This window comes from Hippoglossus hippoglossus, chromosome 5 (assembly GCF_009819705.1).
Source record: "Hippoglossus hippoglossus isolate fHipHip1 chromosome 5, fHipHip1.pri, whole genome shotgun sequence".
Lineage (NCBI taxonomy): Eukaryota > Metazoa > Chordata > Actinopteri > Pleuronectiformes > Pleuronectidae > Hippoglossus > Hippoglossus hippoglossus.
This window is the reverse complement of record NC_047155.1, coordinates 10,941,796-10,969,653: the sequence shown is the minus strand read 5'-3', so window position 1 is coordinate 10,969,653 and position 27,858 is coordinate 10,941,796. Positions and strand designations below refer to the sequence as shown.

Below are 27,858 nucleotides of genomic sequence, written 5' to 3'. Positions count from 1 at the left end.
AGAGATTGAGGCTGACATTTGTGCAGCTGTCTGTGCTGCCCTCTCCTGGACACATCCCACTCCCTGAGGAACAAATGATGGAGAGAAAATGGATGCCTGCTCGTGCGCTGTTAATGGCCAACCTTTCTCTGTTGTAGGAGACTGTTTTTTCTATTGAGATTTTTGATTAGCTTAAAAAAGTTTCAGCAAATCAGCGTTGCCAAACCAAAACTGCAATTAGTGTCCGTCAATGGGCTGTAACACCAAAATCTGATTAAACCTGCAATTCTGCTGCAATTATTTGAAAGTGTCATCTTGCAGCTTGAATGATGAATGTTCCCAATAACAATCTGAATTGATGTTGACTTCCTAATATCTTGGCTGCACACACACACACACACACACACACACACACACACACACACACACACACACACACACACACACACACACACACACACACACACACACACACACACACACACACACACACACACACACACACACACACACACACACACACACACACACACGGCAGGCAGGCAAAAACAGACTGACAGAGAGAAGGAGGCGAGCAGAGGCACGCAGACCGCCAGACAAAACACAAACAGACAAAATGCTCAGGACGTTTCATTTTACTCTACACTGTGGATGTATCGCAGATGCTTTACACGGCCTCCATCATCAGCCCATACATAACAGTCGAATACAGCCATAACCATGAGCCTGATAATATGGCTAAAAATAAGAAGTCTTTATAGAAGATATTTTATAAACTATAGATAACTCTACAACATATTGATGCCATTACATTAAATGTGTGTGTGTGTGTGTGCTCATGGTCCCTTTGTACACAACAAACTAAAATGTATGCAAGGTTCATTCCCTATAACCTCATAGGACCGTGTGTAGTGCAGCACAGAAGCATCTGGCTTGTTAATTTGGTTCATTAGGATCAGACCATCTGTGAGAGCGACACTCTGAGGGCACGATGCAGGAACTTTAAACTATCAATGACCACACAAGCAAAATTGGTGACCTCAGTATTACGGAGATACATCTTTCTCAGTCCCAAAACAAGGTGCATTTTGATTGGTGTTTGTTATTTTAAGGAGAATGGCAGCTGCTTGAACACACTACGATGTTGCTATGATGATGACGACACACTAACGTCCACCACTCAAAGCTCTTACATAAAGAAACAAACACACGACAGGCGTCATCGCTCTGACTGAAACGTGTCTAGTCAAATTGCAGTTTCTCAGAAGAATTCGATGCAGAATCAAGCATCTATGGAGCGAATGAGGCTCCACATTCAGCTTCTGCAGTGCACAATGCAAAACAATACACAGAGCCAAGGGATGCCAGGCCAATGCAGTAATTGACAATTACAGGCTAGTGTTCTACTGAAAGGCGGCTGATGTAGCTCCCTCATTAAAGTCCATTAAAAAGCATAATGTAGCTGCCACATAGCAAAACACACCATCTGCGAGCATGAATCCTAACAGAGCTGTTAGCGAAATCCCGACAGAGGACTCTCACAGGACACTTTCGAACCACAAATGAAAAAGTAATCCAGTCCTGCTTCCTATAGAACCATGCAAGTATATACAGTACTTGGGTATAATCTTTCTTTTCACATCCCAAATTGTCCGTGCACTTTGACCAAGTAGAACCTACCTACGTTTCTATAGTAACTGCAGAGAATTTTGTTTGCTCAGGCAATGTGTGGGTGACATTAAGATCTTCAGCAGATCTCAGTATTGCTATTATCCAAATAATGCAGAGTGGAAATTCTGAGACAGAAATAAAGGTGAATTTACACAAGTACGTGCTCTTTAATTCATGAGGTTCACAGCTCAAGCAGGGCACATCTGGCGTGAACATCTGAAGACTGGAGCTGCTCAGAGGTTTTTTTTAGGATAAATATACCCAAATACATAATTCTGGAGAAACGGGGAATCTCAGGAAGTATGAGAAAGTGATATTGATGGTATAATAAGTATCAACAGTTTTATGGGAAAGTCATGTTGAACTAATATGTTTTTGAAGCTTTATCTTTAAAATGTATGGACTATGCCACTCTGTAAACCTTAGAGGGTTTTCCCACCTTGATTACATGGATGAATTAGATGCACAGGAAACATCACGACCAAACTGTGGCTCTACACTGAGCGATGTTCAACAGCTGAGCATGAGAATCAATTTTTAATATTGATCTGTGGATGAACCCTTTCAGATCAATGCATGTAATGACAGAGGGAGACAGAGAAAGATGACAGAGAGAAAATACAGAGAAGTGGAATTAGTGTCTTAAATGATGGACCTTCAAAATACACACAAACCCAAAAACATCAATATAATCATAGTATTATTTATCCAAACTTGGCTCCACAGCCTACTCTGTTCCCCTGAAAAACATTATTTTCTAAACTACAAATTGACGTTTGCCAAAGAAATATCCTCTTCAAGCTTTGTTTTACATCGATCATAGTCTTGTATAATACAATGAGTTACTGTTGGCAAGAATAACCACCGTAATCAGGGTGTAATGACTGTGTCTGCTTCTAGTTGCAGTATGATGCATATCACTTCATGACAGGTGATGTTCTTTCTCACACGCTCCCACACTTTCTCGCTATTTCTCTCCCTCTCCCCTTCTCCTTGCATTGCTATATTTCTCCCACTTTACCTCTCCATTCCTAATTTCCCCCACCCGTCTGTTCTTCTCTCCCCTCTCTGGTGATCATGATCGATTCAATGCAAACACACATTAAAGGAATGTATGCCTACAAATGAGCCATGCATGTCAAGTGACTGCTTTTTAATGGGTTCAGTCTAACAAGAATGATTGCGCAGGGGCGTTTGTGTTGCTAAGCTGTTTTAAAATGTAGAAATCACAAGTCAAGATTAAGGAATCAGGAATAAACTAACTATCTATGACAGGCTTGGTGATTGGTTAAAATTCTTTTTTCAATGAGCTGCACAAAAACTACCATCCCCCTATTCTGGCACTCGCATAGTCGCTCTAGCAATGCAAGACTTAACAAGCCCTGGCCTTCTCCTCGCTTGGTCCATGAATGGAGTGGAGAGTGTTAAACAAGAATCTCATAGTTGGGGTAAAAGGGCACAAAAGGTGTAACAACAGTCCTGTCAGCTCGAGCGTGGTGGGAGACAGTGTAATTATTTGGCCAGCTGGCAAGCTGTTACTGTGGGTATAGAGATGAGAACACTGTGGAAGGAACAGCACCAGGGCTGGTGAACTGTGCTGGCTGCAGACTAAGAATTTATTTTTCAGTTTCTATGGAAACTTTCTGACTGCATGCTACCTGTTTCTGTCAGTTTTTCCAGGCGTTCTTGGTTCTGATGTCAAAGCATGTTTGCGTATTCACTGCAGTCTGTGGATCGAATCTTTGACACATGGTGCACTTCAGACCACGGCCCGAACCGTGAAACAAGTGTTTTACTATTGATGACATATGGGAAAAAACTACATCAGCACAGTAGGACTTTTTCTGCCAAATGCTACTTAATGATAAATCTCTTCAATAAGATCCACTAAAGAGAAAGGGTGGGATGCTGCATGTAACAGCAAGAAGGCTGGTTTATTTATATCCAGCAAAACTAATCATGTGCATGGGAAGAAACAACTTATTCAACAGGAAACCACAGGCGGAAAATGTGATAAACACAAGCAATTCTGCAGGAAATAAAAAAGATAATGTTGTAGGGAGTGGATGCATAAAGTCATGTAAAAACTAACACAGACATTTGCATGAAAAATTGTGTTTCTCTTCTTCATGGTAGACTACCATTCTTTATTTGTAAATGGTAAATGGTCTATATTGTGCTTTTCTCACCTTGATGACCACTCAAAGCGCTTTTACAGTAAAGTTTAATGCCATTCACCCATTCACACACACATTCATACAGGGCATCTATGGGCAGCACTTATTCTATGAGAGGGTTCAGTATCTTGCCCAAGGACACTTTGACATGCAGATGGGGAAGACTGGGATCAAACCAATGATCTTGTGGTTCGAGGACGACTGCTCTCTCTATAAACACATTATAACTGATCTCTATAAACAGATTCTGCATGTGAATATGCACGGGACAAGATTTTGGAGCCAGACGCCTTCTGATGTCCGATTCTAGTTTGACCATTCACGTTTGAGCAGGCTTTGGTTGCTGCGGAGAGCAAAACAGGCAAAAACACATTGTCATCTACTGTCAACACCGGAAGCCTCAAAATATTGTCGGTCACCCCGGAAGGCTAATTCATCGTCAGAAGATAGCGGATTAGCTCCAAGACTGAATTGTTACCAACTTTCTTATAATAGGATTGTCGTAACAAACTTGATTTGGTTCCATCTGTACAGTCGAGACTGTCCAGGTTGATTTTTGTCATCATCTCATTTAGCATTTTCAAGCTTCTTCTGACACCGTGACACAGTAGTTTGGACGACTGCAGTGAATCAACCAGAGACTCTCAGAGACATACAATTACTTATCTTCTCTCAAGCAGAGGTTCAGACTTGAGTCATTTACCGTTTGACAACTGAGTGTTTGATTTTTACTCTGTGCACATAATGGGCGCAAGAAGAAAAAGAAAATGGCCAGAAAAACCAGAGTTGTGATTGGCTGCACCGACGCCTCCTCCTGCCATCATCCACTCTGAGGAAATCAGGTAGAATAAAGACTGACATTTCCAATTTCTAATTAAAATGTATTGTCGTGTCATTGGTCATTTTAAATGTATGCAATGCAACAGACTTTGTCTTCTGTCAATAAATCCTGTCACATGACTGATAGGGACACAGGGTATCTCTTACGATGCATAATTATTGTGGCGGCTGTGATGTCAGATCTGTGAGTCATAAGTTAAACAGAGAGGTTGTGGGTGTTGAGGCTTAAACAAACCTTTGACAGAGCTGGACTGAGTATGAGACATAATGTATTGTGCAATCTAACTATTACTTTTGCTGAGTAATTCCTTAAGTAAACACTTCTATATTTAATACATCATTTCTAATTGACCTGCCTATTACTGGTGATTAAGAAGGTTTTTTACATAATCCATAAAGGCTGCTCTTGTAAATATTAATATGTTGTTTAATAATAGATTTTTATTCAGAGGCACAGCAGCTCTTTTCCAGGGAGGAACTGGTGAAATGTTCTATTGGAGGCATCTGATGAATTAAAGATCGGTCTAAAAAGGTCATGTAGCGTTAGTGAAACTGATTTATCAACCACTCAAATAAACAATGAGTTTTATTTGAAAGTAGTACTGGAAATGTAGCAGGGGAAAAAAGTTAAGTAGATATATGATCAATATAATATATCATTATAATACTTGGCTTTTGAATTCATGCATTACTCTTCAAAAATGTTAGTGTCATCTTCCTGTATATGTGAATATTATAAGACAGAAATACATGAGACATTTATTTTCTGTTTGTACACTAAGTTTGACAAATGATGCTCAGAGATAAGTGTGTGTGTTGGTGTTGGCAGAGAGGTAGACGTGTGTGTGTGTGTGTGGTTGTGTTAGTGAGAGGTGTGTTTGTGTTGGTGAGAGGTAAGTGTGAGTTTGTGGTGGTAGAGAGGTAGAACTGTGTGCGTTTGTGGTGGTAGAGAGGTAGAAGTGTGTGTGTGTTGGTGTGTGTGTGTGTGTGTGTGTGTGTGTGTGTTTGTGTTGGTGAGAGGTCAGTGTGTGTGCGTTTATTACATTACTGTGATGAATGATGACCTACAGGGCAGGATATTTTCTCATGTTGACACAAACGCACACTAAGGAGTGTGTACATGTTTGTGGACGCGGGTTTGTGTATGTGTGTGTGTGTGTGTTCTACAGTATCCACTAGTGGCACATCTGCTTTATTGAAAAAGGCTCATCTAGGGAACAAGTTGGAACCAACTGCAATGTTGATTGCTTTCTTAAGGTTTCACTGAGACCAGCCTGCAGATACTGAGAGTTACTGTCTGTGTGTGTGTGTGTGTGACTGTTAATGAGAGTGTTGTTATTGTTCTTCTTGTCCTTGGAAAGCAGACAGGTGTGACATTAATCTTATTTTGTTTTAACTCAGCTTTAACTCAACTATTGTAGCCGGGTCTTTCTCTTGTTCATCACCCCCCCCAGCTCACAGTTTGCCTCTCATTGCCATCTGAAGGTTCTCTGACATTAACCTTCTCATCCTTTAATACATTTCTCAGAGCAGAAGGACATTTTCATTTGATTAAAAAGTAATTTACTAGATTTTGCAATTACGCCGAGAATGACTCAGTAGAGTGGATACCTCTGTCAAAGCTAAACAATGTGTGTCAGGCTGTTATAGCAAAATAAATGAAAAAAATAGAGTATTACAATATCCTACATCAACAGGTCAAACTCGTAGATCGCAAATATAAGGTCCTGAGAAATTGATGAAAATACCCTATCCGGCAATGTAAAGGAAAATGATTATGGAGAATGGATTCTTCCCTGACACATGTCCCGTTCCTCCACCAAGGTAAATGCAAAGCGGCTCAGTAGTTTTTGCATAATGGAGTCAAAAAACACATGTAAACAAACAAACCAACAATCAAACATGTGTGAAAACATATATTCTCCTTGACAGTGATAAATATTGCACATTTTGCGTCACTCAACTAATATCACAGCTGTAATTTCTAATTGCTTTTCAGGGGTTTTTCAAAGCTGCACATACAGTTTATAAAATATGATGCATTGTAGGAGGTGTACACTAGTTCAGAATATGATGTTGTTAAAATTTGCATTTAAATACCACATAAACAATTTAAGAAACTTTGCTTGATGTGTACTTTTACTTCATACATTCAACAAATTTAGTTTACTTTTACATTAAATCCTGAATGTAGGATAAAATATAAAATAGTATTTTTATACTTTTACTGATATAACAAATCTCAATGCTTTATCCACTGCCTCCTTGACAGCAACTCCCATTCAACCCTGAACTTTGACAGCTGACGGCTGCCACAAGTCTGCAGAATTGAATCTGACTGTGGTTTTCAAACTGGCAGAACATGACAGTTTGGGAAAAATACAATCTATCATTTCCCCCCTGGTTCTCAAACATTTCAGGCATAAAAAGGTAAATTCATTTTCTCAATGTGTGATTGATTTGCAATTACAAAAGGTAGATTAAAAGTTTGTCCCCTTGATTTAAGAGGGAGGCCTGCAGGAGGCATTGTGAGAATGATCAGCACCGTCAGTCCTGGCTTTCGGTCATCAATATTAAAATCAATTTGTGAATAAAACATGATAATTAACAAACTGAGTACTCCACACAGAATAGGAATGGCAATTAGGAAGTACACCGATGAACAAATCTTTGCTTATTAGACCCCAAATAATTCTTGGAAATTGGTTTAAGGTGATTGACTGGGTAATGACAATCTATCAACATGGCTGTTTACAACATAATAAACCTTTTTAATGCATTTAACCTGTTTTCTCTGCACCGGCTTTGGTGCCATGGTATAAATATTCTGCCGTCCTCCCTCCTGTCAAAGTACCTGAATGAACAATTAGCCTGTAATCGTTTTTATCCAGGCTGAAGGCAGTGGTGTTTGGGTTTCAGTTCACTAATTGAGGGGAGTGACGAAGCCAAACAGTAGCTATTTGATACGGGGCACGATCATTTCAAAACGAGAATCAAAACTGAGCCAACAACCACCTCATTACTGCAAAGTACTGGCTGTGTCAGAAAAGCCTCTATGACTGTGCTAAAACAGTCTGATTAGGAATTTAGTATTTGTGCTTTAAAATGAAATCGCCAAAGAAAATGAAAGGATATATAGGACCTGCTTGTGTTTAATTAACTGACAATTAATATCAATTAAACTGAAAAGAAAAACAATCTTTAAAATGTTCATTGTAAATTTCCAAAATCTAAATGTGACCTTTAACAACATACAGACACGCTAGTGGTTCTGAGGCCGCACAGCAATGCAGGATAAAAATTAGAAAATGGAAATGATTCCTAGCATGATGTTATCAAAACCTTATGACAAAGACATCGAGGGTTGATATTTCACAGTTTAACTACTTAATTACTTACTCTATTATAAAAAACTATGAATACAAATAAATACAACCAAATATATACTTAAAGAATAATGCACATCTTTTTTTGCATTTTTTATTCTAGAAAATATATGCAGAGAACGATAAGTCCAATTTTTATCACTCAACTGATAAATACTTCAGGCTCTACGTTTGTGATGTAGAGACTCTCTGATGTAAGTGCTATTCATTGTCTTTATTATGACATTTTCATGCCTTGGAGCACGGCTTGGGTCGCAATTTTGCCTGGACATGACCAAACCCGAGAGAGAATTTGCTGAGCCCGACCCGAACCAGAAAGGTATTCAGTTTTTTGTATTCCAACCCGACCCATGCCTGATTTTTTCCCGACTAAGCATGTGCAGCGTAGATAGTCCAGCACACATGATCAAACCCAACCCGATTCCACATTCTCACATTCATGTATATCGGAACATGCTGCTCAGGAGAATACTTGACAACAACTGTTTAAAACTTCATTGGCTGAACTCAAATTCAACTCGGTGTCTGCCTCTCATCTGCTTGTCTCCTGAAGTAAGATGCATGTCTTGATGCACGGCCTCCAGTCACTGTGGGCTTTTAAGATAAAGGGTTGTGTTCTCAGATGGATGCAGAGTCAAAGGGACAGTGTTTTAAACTCAAGATTTTTCCATAACTCTATTGTGTTGTAAAAGCATTGGCAGCAAGCTAATCAGATCCAGCAGAGCAGCAGGGCCTGTGAAAAATCCAATTTTACCAAGAACCTTGGATGTACCTTATATCTCTTCAAAATTTGCACTGGTTGAGCAATTTAATTTAAGAGTCAAGAACTTGGCCACACGATTTTTCAAGTACAAAATTGATGCCTGTCGTCTTTGCACCAAGATGAGCAGTGATATAATGACAGCTATGCTCTGATTCATCTCTTAGCAAGATCAAACTAAGGTGAGCACTGTTCCTGGTTTCATGGTGGGTTGAGACAGAGTGTCTGTCTGCAGCAAGACGGAGAGACGATTCATCACTGCAGACAAGCCTGCTGTGACTTTGCACAAATGAGACTTTATGACTACTTTATCCAGATGCTCATCTCGCTTCTGTCTCTATTTGTGTCCTGCTCTCTGTCTGGACACACATGAGAGCACACACTACTTTAAATGCACACACACACACACAACTGCACGTATTGAGACAAATAAAGACAAAAACAGGGTCTAGTCAGTGAAACAGTCGAGGATTATTTCAAGGTTGAGCAAACACTCAGATAGTGGAGGAGGAACACTGGGAAATGACACAGGACTTAAGATTTTGTATTTAAACAACCCGTTTATTGATATAGTTTATCACAGCATTTGGTTAGTCAGTGTATTAACATAATGTAATGACCTTTTGACCGTTGACTGATATATTAGTTTAAATGTTAGTGGGAAAATGTTTTCTTTGAAAAAAAGTTGAAATATCTAAATTTGGTGGACATAACATAAACTTATATGAAGTTTCCTTGTACTGATTAAAGAAGAGGATAGGGGTAGGAATAGGTTAAAGGCAGTGGGAGTGAGAGACAGTGAATACATGCTAACAGATTGTGCCAATTTAAAGACAGACAGACTGCAAGACAGTGAGAGAAGACTGAACTGCTGATCTACCTATTGCATTTTACTTTGCCTAGTATGAGCCAAAAAGAAAATGTTCCTAGGTACCACGGGCAGATGGTCGATGGACGTTAAGGGGTTTCTTCTGCCAAGCAACAAAACAAACAAACCAAACAAACAGCATGATATGCAGAATCATTTTTTCTTTTCTCTGCCCCGTGGCTCAATAGGAATCTATTGGTCTTTATTTATTGAAATGAGGCGGGGAAAAAACAAGTGGATACATGTGGCACAGACATACATGTAACCAGATTATCTTTTCCAGTTTTGCTGATTATAGGAACAAGCATTCATATAGTACGGTGCAATCTGACGAAGGGGCTGGAGTGAGATGAATGCTTGGTACAGGCCTCAACAATGCCTGATGACATCAGCTCCATCTTTGGAAGCAGCAGCCTGTCTCCTAATGGGCCGGGTGGGGAGTTTGGTTTGGCTTTGCCGCAGAGAAAATCGTTTTCATTCTAGGGAGGTGCAGAGTCCCAGAGCAGGAACGCACAGCACTCTGACTCAGTTATGATTCTATGGACAGAGGCTGTTTCCTTTTTAAGATAGATGCTTGTTTCAGGTGATACTGAAATCTCTGTTACTACATTTACTTTGAAAGGCAGTCTAAGATATAAGCCAAGCCAAGGTGACTATACCACAATAATCTAAATAACAAATTATAATGTGTTTTTATAACCTAGGACTTTTGCATAGTTTACTAAATTCTAGAGCCCGACCAATACATTGGTCGAATAAGAGCGTTTTAATGATTTATCTCAGTCATTTGCCAATATGCACTGATATGAAGATATATATTTCACAGAAAAACAATGCAGAGGAGATTGGCATTTATGATTAAATTCCACCTAAAAAATATTTTAATCATCTAAATATTTTCAAGTTCTATATGTTTGGTTGTATTTGTGTTTTCTTTTTATTTATAGTTATTGATTATACATTTTATGGTCAAATTGTAAAATATCAAGCCTCAAATACATTTTGTTGTCATAAGATTTTATAACAACATCTTAGGATGTATAATTTCTGAATTACAATTAGAACATTTTCTCTCCCTAATATCAGCATCGGGCCCAATAATCAATACCGGTCGATCTCTACTAGATTCATTAATAATGTTTTAACTTACTTTGAATCAGTACAAACTCTTTCTATTGGGTTAAATGTGAAATTACACATACATTAAAATGCAAATATGGCATCATGTGTGTCACATGCAGTCCTGGCATTTAGGTCATGCTTTATTATTCTATTATTCAATATTTGTCTTCTGTTATATTTTGTATCACAGTATCTCAGTCTCGTTTCAGATCCTCACTTCCTGCTCTCCCCACATTTGATTACCTGCTTCGCCCTCGTGTGTTTCACCAATGTCTCGTTATCCGCCCGCCGCTCAGAGTATTTCATCTCGGTGTTTCTTTTGTCTGTTCCCTAGTGACCTGCAGCATTCTACCCCTTGTGAGAGTAATTGTGTATGAACTTATTGTTCGAGTTTTTTGGACCTGTGTTTACCTTATCATCTTGGATACCTCTGCATTCAAGACCGTCTTGCTGTGCACCGACCCTTTGATTAATCTGGCTTTTGAGTTTATCCCTGCATCTCAAGTTGTGCATTTGAGTCTTTTGTCTGTGCCTTGCTAATAATGTGAAAAATGGAAAAACACAATCTTGTTTCGTATCATAATGGACACCAAAATTGCACTGTACCACCTGATCTACATAATAATACGCTACACCCGACTAGGCACAGGCGAGCTCATTTGGAGCCACATTACAAAGTAAACAAAGCAGACAAAATTAACTAAATAAACAGTCCCGGTGCTTGTTCACTTGCATTACAAGCTTTGCACCTGCAGTGAAATGGAGCCCACTGCGCCCTCGATGTTGAAATACCTATTGACTGGTTTTTCCCTTTTTACTCTCAATCTCTATCATACAGTCTCTTTAACGCTAAAACAAGCACAGATACTTCATCCCATTCACTATTCCATCAGTATACTGTACATGAAAAGATATTGATATACTCCAGAGCAGCTTGTACCTCATACTAAAATAAGATTGGCAATGGAGGCCATGGCAATTTACTGCCCCATTGCACAGAACTCGGTCAATGTGGTCCCCCGAGAATTGGCAGTAAAGGAGACCTTTATGTAGCCCGTTGTTTCCTCAACTACTGTTTTCCAGGAGTAGCAGTGACGCCTGCTAAAAACTGTGACCTCTGAGTTAAGAATTTTAATATGGATGTCATGTAAGGAAGCTTTCAAAACAGGCAATATGTTTGCATAAAATGTTATGTTAGGTCTTAGTTTAATTCAAGTACTGTAAGTGGAGTGAAGCATTTGACGTATCAGCTGCAGGAAAATTTCTGAATATAACTTATTGTTGTCAGTGAGTCCGTCAATTTTATGAAATGTACAGAGTGCATGAAAAACACAATACCAATATTAATTTTAAATCATGTTTATTATCTTGTTTTGATATTACTATGCCGTTGGTTTTCTGCTGCTGTGTGATCTTGCCTCTTCATTTATCTATTGTGTGTGTAGGTGAGTGCATTGCAGGTCATCTCTTTTACAACAGCAGCTGGTAATACATTTTTAGATGCAGGGAATTTGCAGCTACACGCTCTATCTAGTGTTACGTTGGATCTTGGATCTTTATCTATCCGTGTCTTAGCTTTCGTAGCTAATTAAGTAACTTAACAGATGATGCGGTTCTCCTTCACTGAGCCGTTTGAACTCTCCAACAGAGATGAGAAGCAAAGAGAGGGCGTGTCAAAGAGCTACACAGAAAAAAAAACATGAAAGAGCCGTCGTACCGTGTCCAATAGTCAATCGATTAATTAGCCTGAAACAGTGAGAGATGGAAGTAGCTTGCATTGGGCTGAACAGAGAGTAAACCTGAACTGCAAGTTACCTTTTATCTTTTACCTTTTACCATAATCCTAAAAGTAAAAACAAATAATGTAAAGATTAAGCCCAAACCGAAATCAACACTTCAGTTATTAAAGCTAAAACATGTACACACCCATACACACAGGTTTGACTGTAGAAGCCCCAAACAAGCTCATGTGCATCAGTGGTGGAGAATGTTTTCAGTCATGATTAATGGACCAGTTTGTGTGTTTACAATATTCTGGACCCCACACGGTGACGATTAATCAATGAGCAAGTTTCCGCTCGAATAAATCAAAGTGCCGCAAGATAACTCCTGCTTGTTGTCTTTTCAGACTGACGGTGCACTAGGAAACTTTTCATGTGTAAATCTTCAAGTGGACAGAAGTGAATTGTGACAACGACTGTTTATAGTTCATCTGCTGAGAAGCATTTTATACAAACTGTCCTCTCTAATAAATTAAGAATCAAGGTAGTGTTAGGGATGTGTGGATCAGAACATTTGAGGTGTGACCTTTTTGACTTTAACAACCAAAACTTCAAACTCCCTAAATCAACGCATAACTTAACACTGGTTTGTTTTAACGAAATAAACTTGACTTAACTTGAGATTAATCTAAAATGAGAAAAGGCATCTTGTCACCATCCAACCAGCAAACTCAAGTAAGTCACCATTTCTAGACAAGGAAAATTACACATCATTTAAACAGCAGTGTCTTGTTTTTGTAGTCCATCTTTGTACAGATCAAACAAATGAGATAGAACTTGTTAATGTGCTAGTCGGCAGATTTTGTTACTGGATAGATCCAGTTTGGCTGTTTCCCTCCTTTTCAACTCTTTGTGCTAAACAAAGCTTAACAATTGGCTCTAGCTTCATATTCACTATACAGACACGAGAGTGGTGTCTGTCTCCTCATCGAACTCTCTGCAAGGAAGCCAATCACTCGTTTTTTCTGATGCTGTCACAAAAATAAGTAAATTAAGTTGTCTTAGTTCGCAGATCCTCTTACCACATGGAAACATCAGACACAATCCATGTTGTCCTGATCGTATTGTACAGGGACGAGGTGGAATCACTACAATGAGCAGAAATAGACGACTAACAGATCAGCAGTCTGTTGTTTGTCATCATTTGAGCCAAGATCCCAAAGCTAAACACTCATTAAAGCTGCTCAGCTCTGCACAGCACATGCGCACAGACACACAGGCCCTTAATGTGGAGTCTCTCTTTCATTGTTCACCATAGTGGTTTGTCACATAGGACCTCTGCTTCTGTTCGCTTCAGTGCAACTCATTAATTGCATCTTGTGAGGCACCCTGCATTAGTGTTGGGTGGCTGTGACTGACTGTGTGTGTGTGTGTGTCAGATGCAAAGAGAAAGAGTTTAAAAAGAGACAGATGTCACACTGAACATACAGAATGTCAATGAGATGTTGTTTGTGTTCCTCACTTCAACCTCTGAAAACGTGCCTCAGGAGTTAACCACACAAGGAGCTTTCGCATTTTCAATTCAGGGCTTGTATCGTGTACGATTAAGGAGAGTTTGGGGAATTAGGATTGACACATGGGATCATGTAGAGTGCAAATATATTCAGTTGTGCAGCATGTTTGGGCAAAGAGGTCAAACAACAGGATGACAGAGAGAGAAGGTAACGACAGACAGAGGACCTCCAGTCCCACTGGTTTAATTTTTTTTTTCTTTCTCAGGTCAATAGTTCAAAACTAAAGCAAAAACAACAGTTCAAAGTGTTAAAATGTCATCTTAACTTCTAAAGCTCTCCTTCGTTCATACTTCGTTATCTTGCTTAATGTAATTATTATGTAAACATTCAAAATAAAAGAATAGAATGGCTCATATTTTGACTTCTAAGTCGTTCTATCATTAATGGGTCAAAGTACTTATCCACTGGGCCGTTCTGTTAAAACAGTGTTTAAGGTGGGATTTAAAAGCGGAGATAGTACCAGCTCACTTGCTATGTGCTCTGCTCTTATTTAAAATTCAAATTGTCAGACCTAGTGACTTTGAGGCATCTCTGAGGACAATAAGAAATCAGAAGATCATGCGTCTAGTATGCAATTACTTGTACTCTAAACTAAATTTTAAGAAATACAACAGCAAGTGCATTTAAACCAAAATCAGGGTGATGGAAAAACATGATGAAAAACAGGACTCATCACATACATGAGGATTGACTTATTAATGACTTGATGAACAGTGACAACCTGATAACATTTAGTTAAATGTGGCTCAAAGATTTTAAGTATTCTTATTACACAGATTTTTGTTCAATTGTTCATTTTTCCAGTAAGTGGTTTTAATTAATTATTTGATGCTATAAAAACAGGGTTAGACATTTTGATTCACAACTGAAATTGGCTCGTGTTTTGGTCAAGCATGTGTTTCGGTGGAAACTCGATAACACAGCACCATCCCCTGCTCGCTACCGCTCGTTTCTGTCAAGGGGCAAGAATTGGAAACAGGTCGTCCATCTTTACTTACAATCTAATCATATATCCTCCAAAGCCCTGTGCTCCACTTCAGACTGTGACGCTCACAATCAGGGAACAAAAGGCTTTAGACACAGAGGGGATAATAAAAGTTGAGCCTTTGTAGCCCAACAAGCCACAGGCAGCAGCAGCAGTAACACTGAGAGACTGTAGCTTCCCTGTAGCCTCACATTAGAGAACCGCTGTATTCTCATGGCTCCACAAACACTCTGCAGTCACATGGTATTAAATGTATTTTGAGCTTTGCTTTATCAGGATATTCAGCCTCATCTGTGCACGATATACAAATGGGTCCGGGTAATGGTGTAACGCTGAGCCGAAGCATTTGGTCCAAACATGTGCAGAACAGGGGCAATATTTCCCTCTCTGGTTTTCCTGCTTCATTTCTATGTCTGAATCTAAAGGTGTCTCTGCATCGCTGGCGTGACATTCACACGCTGCCCCCCCCCCCACCCCTGCAAAATCGTACTCCTTCACTTGACATCTCTCCGCACCTCAATCTCCATCCATTTCCTCTGTCTTATAACCTCTCACTCTCTGCTCCTCTCTCTCTTCACCCTCTCATCCTCGTGTGGGTCTCATACTGTGTGTGTGTGTGTGTGTGTGTGTGTGTGTGTGTCTGTGCGTGTGTCTAAAAGTGTGCTGTTGAGCAATGACACGGCCGAGTGCAGCGGCCCTGGGGCAGTCATGCGCCGTGCTGCTCAGGCGGACGATGGAGACACGTGTCGCAGATCTTTCCGGTGACCATCCAGCTCAGACCCGTCTCTCTCTTTAACCCTCTGTTCACACACACACACACACACACACACACACACACACACACACACACACACACACACACACACACACACACACACACACACACACACACACACACACACACACACACACACACACACACACACACACACTGTCTCGCCATGCTTTTATTGTTTTATGCCCTGGGCCCTTTTTTTGTTGATTTCCCAGCATCTACTGTCGCCATCCTTTTTAAAAAAAATCTCTTACCCCAATCTTCAACACTACATACATACAGCTGTTGTTACGTGAAGCACTGGAGATGGAGAAACTGTTGAGGATGATTTAGCAACTGCTAAATTGACATACCTGTCAAAAGGCCGTCTTCTTTACCATCTCCACCAGGTCATTCTCTCCTTTCTTCCAATCACAACTCCACATGCTCTTATTGAGCCAATCACCTGCTGTCAAAGTTGAGAATCTCCCTCTCCTGTCATTCAGAAGTCAGTTCAGCACCACGGTCACTGATTGACCCACGTCCAATCAGAGGCCCTTCATGCTCCATTTTCATCACCACCACCAGTGTCTGCAGGGGGCAGTCTAATTTGTAGGACTGCTTCCATGGTGTTCTACTTCCTGCTGGGGTCTAAGCACCAAAGTCTACTCCTCTTGTTCAGAATAAATTAAGTTTTATTCTAATTTTTCATTCTCATTTGTCTCGCTGTAAGTTTCTTCTGATTCATCTGATCTGGCCGTCAGAACCACTGTGACAAATTCCAGTAGGACCGGTGGGATGGTGGGATTTTCCCTCCCAAAAATGAGACTGAATATTCGTTCTTTGCTTATGATTAACTATTACTTTCATCGTTTGAATTTAATAAAGAGTTGCTGGTTTTACTGGTCACTGTTTTTGTGGTGAAATAATATGAATATGTCTGTATGTGAAAATGATAAATTCCAAAGTTACTACCACTCACTCACTCATTCAGTCAGTATGTTAATTTTGGCCTTTTGAGGGGTAATAGCTAATAAAGTACTTATGTTGCAGAGGAGCTTCCATTAGTCTGAGCTAATTTAACACTAACACACAGAAAATCATGAAAACTGTCCCAGAGGATCAAACAATCAATTTTCCCTGACCTCTGAGCCATTTGTAGCTCTAATTGTTTTGTTAATCTCCAATGATCTGAGTCTGATAACCAGAGGTCGGTTTTACAAATTCTGATGTTGAATGAGAAAGAGATGTTTCATGTTTTATTGTCATTAATTCAATTATACTCAGTTTAAACTCATGAGAGTGCCTTTTTATTATGAGGCTGGGTGTAGTTGACTTCAAGGTCTATCCTTCAAAGCCAGAGGATGGAGTCACAGCAAAGTCATTGTTAATAGAAAAGTGAGATAATCCTTCAGACACACAACACAATCTGTTGCATGAATGTGATTTGAAATGAGGGAGAACATTATTTAGATCAAGTTGTACTGATTTAAACTGCAAAATGAAATTCAGTGTATGGATGAAATTACGCTTTTCATGCAGAGTAGAGGTGGAGGAGAACATGTGCCAGTGAGTTTGATAATTTCCAAAATAAAATGGCCACAGGCTATTTGATGAATCTTCTTCCATCCTAAAACTGAAAAAAGAAATCCCATCCTCAAGGTTTCTGAGAAGGATACACTGCTCCTGCTTGAAGATGTTCATTTTTCTCTCTCTGAACTGCCTCTTGCGTCTTTCATTTTTTATCACAGCTCTTTGTCACAGGGAAATGCATAACAATGTGTGACACTTTATAGCCACTGGGCTGAGAGGGATAAGGTTGGGTTTGATTATAATAAGGAAATAAGCAGAGTGGGTAAGGAAGCAAACGAGAATGGAAACTCATACCTCCTCCAAAGCCCCAACAGTCTCCTTAAATTCAATCAAGCAGCCCCAAATTACACACGCATAGATATCAGTTCCTTAAAACTGCCTGTTATATTTCATCAAGATCCATGAATTAGTCACTGAAAAGAAAACTACCCCATTCCTGGATCTGCCCCTCTGTCCGCCAGATCTGTGCCTACATTTTCTACAGTGTTTGGCCTATGTCCCATCCTTCCATCAAGTTTCGTGGAAATCTGTTTAGTAGTTTTTGCGTAATAGTAGAAACAAACCATCCAACTAACGGACAGGGAAATCATTACCTCCTTGGCAGAGGTAGTAGGGGAGATTAGACTGACTATGAGGCCTTTGATGAAGTGAAATGTGGATGTTTGAACAGGCTGGACTTTAGTGTGGCCCACACTTCACACACCAGCCTGTGAGGGAGAGGCTGCTGGCAGACGACGGGGCCAATCAAGCCTCAATACGAGTTTGGCATCTCCCAGTTGGAGGTTGATGTTAAAGATTGCTGTGGTGTCGGAAAGAGAGTTCCCCATCAGAGCGTCTTCTCTGCCCCTCAGCCCTGTCACATCTTACAACCACAGGCGTACGTGCACGGCACAGTATTTACTGCAGCTCCCTATCAGCGGCAGCAAACCTGCACAGTGGGTGTTTGAGACAAGCTCAGGATGGAGGATTTTTTCCCGGTCACGACTCAAAGCCAGCAAACTCTGCACATACAAATGCACACACACAGGAGCACATGTTGAAGCGTTGACGTATTCCTGCCATATTTCTTGCAGCCATTTTAGAAAAGTGCTGGCTTGGATGTGTCACGTGATTTTTGTTCCCCCCTGAGGAGTGTGAAATGCGAGGATGTGAATGGTGGATAAATATGATGGAGGCAGCCTTCAGCACAACAGCACACGCAGACAGAAACTGCAAAAACCACCTACACAAGCCCACACTTACAGCCTACGCACACACACACACACACACACACACACACACACACACACACACACACAGACACACACACACACACGTATCTACTGAGAGATAGGGAGAGAGAACACCCCATTCAATTAATTTTCAGGTTCAGAAAAAACATCTTTGTCCCTTCACTTCCCTCCTAATCTCCTCAGCGTAGCAGTAATTATTCCTTTAGAGGATAGTTTAGGTGAAGTAAAATCCACCCCCAGTCTAATAAACAGTAATGTAATTAATGAAACACTAATATATTAGTCCTCTGTTTGCATACAGGATAAATAACGATGAGACACGTGGTATATACTGACAAAGTATATATATATATATAACAAGACATTTTCTTTTTTTTAATAATAGTCTGTCTTTAATAACATCTTTAAAAACCCAAAGACATGTATATAACATTACTCGCTATACTTTATTACGTTAGTCATACCAATAGCAATATACTATGAATATATAATTGACACATCTTAGCTGCAGGAGTAGCACTACTGGATTAATATTGTAGAAATATTTGCACAATTTACTTATTGTGGTTTTAGGTGTTTTTAATGTATATACAGTGCACATTATCTTATATTAAGTTTTTTTTATTCCTTTACATTTTGTCAGTTAAATTCAATTATTTATTAAATATTGTGTATGATTTAACCTGGCCTGTCTCTGTGCTGCTGAGACATGAATTTCCCCTAGAGATCAAATAAGTCGTATCTTATGTAAGGGATTCTAGAGGGAAAACAAGAAATTGTTTGTGTCAATGAATGTTTTACATTGTTTTCAGAGCGAGATGTAGTTCATCCAATCAAAACACTATAACTATTGAATGGAAATAACTAAAAACACAAGAATGGAGTGATTCTGATTCCTAGTTCAACATGCATCATGGATAATTACATCATGAGTTTACAAAGTATTGTAAGTGTGTGCATGTGTGTGAGTGTGTGCATTGTTTGTTTTTACGGAGTGGAGAGGAAGTGGTTCTCCCACTTGGCCTTTGCAGTTTGCGGCGTCTCCATATTGACAGTTTGACACTTACACCTACTACAGAGTTGCACGTCATGGGTGGGCTATGCACCATGCGTGGTGTGTGTGTTGTGTGATAGAGAGGCAGAGAAACAGGCTGTATGCATAAGGTTGGATTGTGTGTGTGTGTGTGTGTGTGTGTGTGTGTGTGTGTGTGTGTGTGTGTGTGTGTGTGTGTGTGTGTGTGTGTGTGTGAAGCTGAAGCCCAGTTTGCAGTTTAGATCTAAAGAGTCAGGACATTTTCAAAGGGGTTGTTTGGGATTTAACAGAGCGGTGACGGGTAAACTGCATGGTGCTTTCATGAAGAGTTGGATATATTAGCGTTGTCAGCCCATCTCACTTTGAGGAAGAAGACTAGTTATCCAGTAGGCATCACGCCACAGAGCTTCCAGCACCACATACTGTATTTCACAAGGACACACCAATTAATTTAAATGTGTCACTTTCTGGTGCCATTAGGCTTAAATCCTTGGAGTTTGGACTCCAGAATGCTACATGTGCGTGCAAGGCTCCTTCAGGGGTCTGAGTGCGCTGTCTGCAACGATTTATGTTTACATACTTGCAGTGAAGCTCGCTCATAGAGGCACATAGAAGGAGAACAAAACAGGAGAAGCTGAACATGACAGTTCTTTGTTAAAAGCTTTTATAACTTATGCGTTTTGGCGTATGTGGCTGTGTGTCAGTTCGACTTGCATTTAGGTTCTGGCCTTTATTTATATGTTTGTTATATTATTGTGTTGATAGTAAAGGGGCAGAAAAGGAAGTGAGTGATCACTGAGCCAATCATTGACAAGGAGCCGCGTGCAGTTTAGCTGACATTGGTACGTGCACTTTCTTGTCAGATCTGTGCAGGCACATACCGACCAACATCTTTTTCTCTACTCAATAAATACACTTGTTGGAGCATTAAAGCGATTGCGGATTTGTGATGTATAAACATTTCCCTTTTTTAAATTTTAGGTTTAAATAAAAGAAGCCTCCGTATGCAGGTCCCCCGACATAGACAGACACGAGTCCTCCTGCAGCAGCGTGTCTTCCCTTTTCTCTTTTCACACATGCACAATGCCCCAAAATATCCTCAAAAAATAATAATTAAGTCGGACCATATGAGTGTGACTATATTATATTTCCTCCTTAAGTGACTTATTAGTATTCTACACTGTAGTGGCTTCATGTCAAAGTGTCCCCAAGTGAGGAAGACACTCAACTCAAAATTGTTCCAGATGGTCAGGGCAGAATCTTGCATGGTAGCTTGCTGCCATTACCATTGTGTTTGAATGTGTGTGTGTGTGTGTGTGTGTGTGTGTGTGTGTGTGTGTGTGTGTGTGTGTGTGTGTGTGTGTGTTCTGCATTTCCTGCCAAAATGCACCATTGCACCTACCACCATATGGTCAACTGAGCCGTTTAAGACCTCAGAGAATTATTGTCTATTGCTACGCTACAGCTGGCAAAACCCCTAAAAGCCTGTTCAGCAAATCAGGCCTCAGTGACTTAAAAGACACAGCTGGATTCAGCTGGTTCCACAATCTGCTTCTGTACTATCGAGCGATTTCTATACAAGTCATATTTTTGAGAGGAAAAGTCTGATTTTTACTTGAACAGCTTTTTTACAATGAAGCTTTTCCTTGTGGCAACAAATCAGAGGTTGAGGAGGAGAGAAGAGGAGGTACTGACACTGCAGAACTAATGGTGAATGGGAGATGCAGGGAGGGAGACAGCTTCTTTATTGTACAGTAAATGTATGGGGGACTGCAGTTTTCCTGCTGTCATGTGGTCCTCTCTGTTCACAGCATGTAGCCTGCTGCTGCTAACGATGATCAGCACGCAGCAGAACCAAGGTCAGAGCTTTGTCACAATCTGAACCACTTCATCTTTCACATAACACTTTATGTGATTAATACCGTCGCGCAGCCGCAGCCCCGCTGGAGCCTCAACGTTCACACTGTACAAGTGCCACTAATGTCGGTGAGGTCTGAAAGACGTGCACTACACAGTACAGACCTAGAGATGATGGATTGCCATTTAAGTTAATATATTAAAATTAAAAAAAGAGAATCTTGAGACCTTCCCCACTTTCTTAAAATAAATTGATCTCCAAGAAAATTCCCTATATCATCATAAATAATTGAATATGAGGAAGAAGAGTTTATTAGCTGTAGCATCCACCCTTAATTTCATGTAGCCACTGTATGTAAGCACTATATGTGAATCAACAGAGAAAGAAATATGCAAAAAATATATTAAAATCACTTTTTAAGGTTTTAATTAGTGGTGCACCGATGTATCGGCCGTATATCGGTAGCGGCCGATATTTGCCCCCCGTTTACTGCCATCGGCGTATCGGTAATAAACTTGACTTTCACCGATAACATTGGCCGATGTTCATTGGTATGTTTTCTGCAGCCTGCCAATCTGGCATCCAGATTATGGTACACTGACGCCGGGTTTACACCGGGTGCTGAAGCGCCGCGCCGCGCAGCGCCAAGGAAAGCCAGGCACCTCCCATCCACCCCCCTGTTAAACCTTTGTGCGGTTCACATGGGCTGCGATGCGCCGCGCCAGCGCCCTTCACCGATGGTTTCGGCGCGCGAGCGAGCGTATCGCGCCAGGAAACAGACTGAAAAATGATTTTAAACGATATAAATTACATATTTTATATGATATAAATGATCAAATATGCATCCCATACTTTGTATTCCCCTTCTGTTGTCCTGGAGTTTTAATTTTCCCAATTTTCCCAATCACATAATTAAATGTCCCCCTCTGCCCATCCACTACAGCCACACAAGCAGTCATATAGATAAAAAGAGAGAGAGGGGGGGGGGCTAAAGGCTTGCTTGGAGAATACGTCATTTACCCCCGACACCATGGCATCTAAAGTTACACTTGTCACTTTTTCTGTTTTTCATATTATTCAAGTGATAAACAAATATCGGTATCGGTATCGGCTATCGGCTAGATTGTTGTTTTAAATATCGGTATCGGCCAAGAATTTCCATATCGGTGCATCCCTAGTTTTAATGTTCTTATTTGTTGCTTAATGCATGAATTGATGTTGTAAAGCTGCCACTACCATAGACTGCATACAAAGATGAACAACATGACTGCTCCCCTAAAAAGATGCCATTGTTTCGATCGCCCCCCTGGTGGCTGGCTGCAGATATAGGTCATAAATCCTGCCTCCTCCAGGTTAGTGGATGGGACAAGGGCCACACAAAAAAGTAAATGCTACATTCATTTTTTCTCAATGATGTCTTTCTTTTAATATAGTTCTTATCCCCCTGGTGTTTGTGTTTTGAATAAGTTATTTGATGCCCGATAAAATAAAAAGTCAGGATTGACAGCTGAAACTGGCTCGCGACTGGCCGAGCGCATGCAGCTGTGATGATGAGACTGACCTTTTTCTGGCCTTGGGATAATTTATAAGCTAAACTTCATTTGGAAATGCTGCCTTACACCACATTCTGCTTGTAAAAGACATTTTTCTCAACAGACCTTGGCTTCAGACCTTCCTGAGCCCATGATGAGTCGGCCCCTCTCATTATATGGACTGAACTGAATCAGTGAGAGAAAGCTACATACAACGAGGTAGAAAGACCTGGAGGCCTGTTTGATACAGCTTCTTGTTATACACCATGAATAGCTTACACAGTGAGTGACAGTCTGTCCTTCTGCTGAGCTCATTTTCCCTCCATCTCCTCTCATCAATCTTCTACTGTCACCAGCTTTCTGTGCCATTACCTCTGTTCTTCTGTCTTATTTTTCCCTTTTCTCTCTTTCCACATTTACTCCTCACTTCCTCTGTCAGATTCCCCACCGACTCCAAAACTAACAGAGCTGCACATCCCTTGCTTAATGGAGGACAGACAATGGCAGGCTGAGGCGACTCTTCCTCACAGCTCAACGACAAAATGGATAAACCGAGCACACGTGACGCCATCTGAATTCTGCCAGAGGGAATCCACAGAATTAATGTGGGACGCCCTCGGCCCCATGTTTAATAAAACAGGTGCCTTTTCTACCATTCTGAAGCTGCTTCTTTCCAAAGGTCTGTACAGTGCCCTGGAAGACTCAAGGGACAAGCCCTATAGCTCACTCAGCTTATTGCACCACGCTGCTACTGAGCTGATCAAATTACATCTACTTTCAGAGCAATTAGAGGATAACTTCATGACATTAGCTGCAAGGATACAAGGAATATCAAGGCAAAGCCATTCTATGGACAGAGCTGTTTTTAAAAAGGCATAAATGATTGAGGACATTTTGTGGTATTCACCAAATTTCTCAAACTTAGTTTTCTTCTAATTTCTTGTTAGATATTAATGGAATTCACAAGATGACCTGAAATCTTAATGCATCAATCTGAATTAATTTGGAGTTTAAATATGATTTACTTTGATTGTACTAAATGGAAAATGAGTATGTTGCTCACCATCATCATAATGATTTGGCAATTTACCGAAAGCAGTTTTTTAAATTATAATTCTAAAATTGTCTGTTTATATCTAGGACTGTTACAGTACAGCCCTGGTCTAATGGCACGTCAGTTATTAAAATAATTGTTTAGGTCTTTAATACAACTTCTGACACTGCTAAACCTTTAATCATTTATACAAGCTCAGCAATGTCAAAAAATTATTCCTTTTCACTCTTGGAGTGGAACAGGAAGACCGGGGCAAGTGTAGCGATATTGATTTGATTTGATTGATTAATGATTTATGACAGGTTTATTCAGTTTGGTGAATCTGACTTGGAACAATGTGAGTCGTCTTGCAGAAAAACACAAGAGAGGTTTAGGACAAGAATACAAAACCCTCATTGAGTCTAATGTGATGAGAATGTGCATCCATCCATCCATCCATCCATCCACCCATCCAATCCAAGGAGAGCTTAACACATAATTTGCAGTCCTCATAATAAGATATGCCTAATACATACATGAAAAAAATGTGGCGTGGAGTTTAAAGTAAAGTAAATGGTCAGGTATAACATTCACCATGTCATTGAAATGGCTTCATGTGGGTCTGTGCTAATCCTCTGAGTCAAGCACTGTCTTCTGTGACGCTCATAGACAATTTGTTGTAGACTGTACTAGGCTCCATAGCTACACTAGTGACCACATCTATACAGGGGATGTTGTATGTCAGCCTCTGAATGCAAAATGTTCCAATTAGTATGTTTCCATAGCAACTAGGATGGCAGAGGATGGCACGTGTGTCGCTTTTATATCTGAGATAAACAGGATTTTGAAGACGGGAAGAAGTTAAACAATTTAAATAAACCGACTGTCGTCAAGTCACATTTTCTTTTCTTTTTTTTTTAAATAGGTGTCAATAATAATAGAAATCAAGAAATAATAGCATTGGTTAGCTGATGCAGCCAAGATGGAGTCCCTCATGGCTTGCGCTTAATTTGTTAATTCATATTAACAAGGCAAAAAATTAGGTCAACCGTCTGTCCACTCACTGGCACCACACATGTCCAGATACTTTTGTATTTGTTTAACAGATTTGTGTTAACATGAAGAGTAATAACTTCCAAACTTGCCTTTGACATCAGTAATGCCTTCCATTCACCCTGAGTAAGAAATGTGTGATTAATCAGACAGTGCAGCCATGCCTATAAGCCTGGGGGCAGTTTTACAGCAACTCGTATAAATCCAATTAAGTAGAAATAAGTAACTACCGCATGTGAAAATTGTAAGTGTGGCTGCGTATGAGCCAGTTTGTTTATGGAAAATGTTATTAACTACATACAGTTGTCAGCTTCAGTTTAACGTGTCCATACAGCTTCAGTTCCTTTAGACAGAACTCCTGTGTTAGCAGCCCCCTGGTTACTGGCTTTGCTCAGCTTCAACAGTAAAAGTAAAATGCAGGCCTGCATCAGTCATGTCAGACTGAAGATAAAGGGCTTTCCTTATCAGATATATTCCATTAGACTTTCAGTTGGACTTTCATTTGGCCTTAAAGCTTCATATTACTGGCACAAACCATTTCTTAATGAGGTAATAAAACTGGTGTTGTTCACTTTATTTAATTTATGAGCTTGTGATTGAGTTAGAAGATCCATTAGGTGCTTTCATAACAAAGACAAAACCTGTATAGGCGTAACTTGTAAAAATAACTTTTTAACTGTATTACACAGTCTTCATGAGCTCTCTCCACAACATTCAAACAACAGAAGTGGTCGATGCTGCATGCGACAAGTTCTATGACTTTCCAAAACTAACAAGCCGACTTTGCCACCCTCTTCACACAGGGATTGTACAGGCTTGTGAAGGCGACAAAGTTGGATAGTGTTAGAAACCCCATGGAGTTCTTTCATCCCTCCTCTTCTTGCAAGAGAGACTGTCTGTGAACCAGTATTGTCATATTCTTCATTCATCATCATTATTATGGCAGGGTTTTTACCCCACCTTTAGGGCAGAATGAAAACGTTCCCCCTCCGACACGGATGGACAGTATCTCGTACAAACTACTTCTAATAATGGTCAAACTTGTTCTTGTTGAACTTTGAATTTCATGTTCATAAAACAGCTACAAAAACTGAGGCGAAAAGAGGATAGACAGTCAAACAGCGAGAAACAGGGAGAGAAGGAGGGTGAGATGTGAGATGACCATACATCTTCAAGATTATTGAAGGAGATTACCTGTTGCCATGGCAACAGTGGACCATTTCACCAAAGGTTGTGTTGCTGATTTGTCTCATTTAAGACCCTCTTAGGTATCCTCATGCCTCATGCATAGTAACAGGTTTATCTCTGAAATACTGCAGAGGAGCACAACACAAATACACACAGAAACACCCATAGAAGAGGGATGGAGAGGTCTGTTTGTAGAATATGCACATGCTACAAATCAGAGTAAAGGTCAAAATGGGCAAAGATTAAATATAAATCACCCTGAAATCTGACATGTCTGATGGCTCATTGATTTTTCACCTGATGCCCTTATCATTGGATATAAGTGGATTTTCACATCAATATTGATTCTGAATCGCAGCAAATAATTAATTTCTCCCTGTGAGGGTAGTTATATCCTCAAACAAAATCCTTGACTAAAATGCCTCATCTATGTCTTGAAGATTTAAAATGTATATTACAGACACATTTTCAACTATAATAAGCAGGTCCTTCATAATGACTCCCTATGAAGAAAATAATGCACATAAAAAACATAATTATTAATATTATAGTCAATTTCATATAATATTCAATTCTTGCCAATAGATCATACCCACTGGTCTTTTAAATTTGATATAGCCCATAAGATATAAAATAGGATTATGTGAACGTTAAAGACACCTTATGCCAAATTCCCAACAAATCTCAGTTATTTTTTCCACATAAAATGCAATGGTTAGCCAAACTTGTTGGAAAACATTGCTGAGATGCAGGCTTTAGGGCAGGGACTATAAGTAGGGTGTATTTCATTGGACAAAAATACTAGCCGAGTTAGCTAACCTATTCGCTACGCTTCATGCCCCTACCTTTCTCCAGTGAACATTTTTTAAGGTTTCTATAGTGTCTTTAATGTTTTTCAATGAATACTCGCAGTGATGTGAGGAAGAACTGTTAGCCTCGGACAAAAGCAGCACAGCTTACATGTTAGCTAACATAACTAGCTAAAAGAAAGAAAGGCTGTATCAGAAATGACATTGGTATATAACGACTTAATAGAATGATTCTTTTTTAAATTGCAATATATTATTACATTTTTACTAATGAGGCCAAATCAAATTAAATCCTTCAAAAGAAGGTCAACGCTTTCTTGTCCTTGTTGTTTGTTGATAAAAGATCAGTTTTGTTTTGGCATTAGAAACTTAATCAATCAGGATGTGGCTTCTCAGATAAATTAAATTATCTTAGTCATGAAAAACTAAAAGTTACTTACTGTACATACACATCGATACTCACAGGAGGTTTCCTGTCACAGTCAAATGAGCTAAGATGCTAATTTGAGGTTGATGTTTAGTCTTAACAGGCTTTAGGGATACAAGCTGTTTATTAGTCAGTCGGTAATGACATAGTCAGTACAACAAATCGGCATTCAATTCCCATGGTCCCTTGGGAGCACGCACAAGCCTTCTGTTTATTTAGGTATTGGTTTGTTGAGACAACAGCTGGGGGCACTGCTTTTCCGA

The 27,858-nt window shown here is 39.9% G+C and overlaps 1 protein-coding gene across 3 annotated transcripts in view; it reads right to left on the bottom strand.

Annotated features, from left to right (window-relative positions):
* The window catches only part of syn2b (synapsin IIb), a 69,517-nt gene that overhangs the window by 32,547 nt on the left and 9,112 nt on the right, over nucleotides 1-27,858 (bottom strand). The gene's annotated exons all lie outside the window — the stretch shown is intronic.